The sequence below is a fragment of the Bison bison genome, unplaced genomic scaffold, assembly GCF_000754665.1.
Source record: "Bison bison bison isolate TAMUID 2011002044 unplaced genomic scaffold, Bison_UMD1.0 scf7180017864329, whole genome shotgun sequence".
Taxonomy (NCBI): domain Eukaryota; kingdom Metazoa; phylum Chordata; class Mammalia; order Artiodactyla; family Bovidae; genus Bison; species Bison bison.
The window spans coordinates 758,495-759,569 of record NW_011494901.1 but is presented as its reverse complement, the minus strand read 5'-3'; positions in this window follow the sequence as shown (position 1 = coordinate 759,569).

The window sequence follows — 1,075 nt, the reverse complement described above, 5'->3', positions numbered from 1 at the left end:
CCCCAGGCCCCCCCCCCTGCCTCTCCCCGAAGTGCAGCAACTGTACCATCATTTCTCTTCCTCCCGTCCCCCATCCTGAACCACGAGCCCCAGGGCAGTGGCAGCAGCTTCCTGTGCCTGTTTAACCTTGGGGTCTGGCACTGGCAGCGGGGAGAACTCCCAGCCAGGGGCTGTCTCCCCTTAGCACCTTGGCAACGCAGTTCCCAGAGCCTGGGGGGATGACTCTGGGGTGTCTTCTCTGCACCTTCTGATTTCTCCCTGTCAAAATGCAATGGATCAAGGCTGAGGTCGAAGTCGAGCTCCTCCAAGAGCCCCACTGCCACGCTCTCCCTCCTGAGAATGTCCGCCCCAGTTCCCCTTCCTGTGCCCATGTGGAATGTGTGTCTGCCCTTCCCACAGACTGTGAGTGTCTTGAGAGGGGTCCCCACTGCTAGTGAGCAGATTCAAAAGTGCAGAAGCCACAAACAGAGCTTGTTCTATGAACCAAAGAGCTATCTTTACCATTTTCTGGCTTAACCCTTTGTCAGCCAGCAGAGCCCTGCAAGATCCCATTCTCCAAAACCCAGAGGAGCTTCCCCCAACCAAACCCCACTTGATTAAACTCTCCTAGAACTAATCTCCCACTCCTTGGGTATTTGTGGGAGGACTTAGGCATCCTCCTTTTTTTTTTTTTTTTTCTGATGAGGAAATTCTGACTCTGCCAGGAATTGCACATAGCCCCAGGGCCTCTCTTCAAACCAGAAATTTCTGCCATGTCTCCAGTCCCTGACATGTGCCCTTCCTTCAGTCACACACTCACAGAGCCTGCTCATTCCAGAGAAAAGATAGCTTTGGTTTATTTTTTTGAGGCAATGGAGTGGCAAATCCATTTATGACAGAACGTTTGAACATGTGTTCATTAAGTCTTTAGCTGACTCTGTGTAATTGAGAAAAATAGTGGGTGTTTACACACTGGCCGTATGGATGAGGCTGCCTCTGCAAGAGGGAGGCCAGCAAAACAGCCCTGCCTGCCCAGATCCCTGGGCCCTGAAACCGCAGTCTAAAGGCTTTGTGGGTGCAGGCGGGGTTGTCTAAG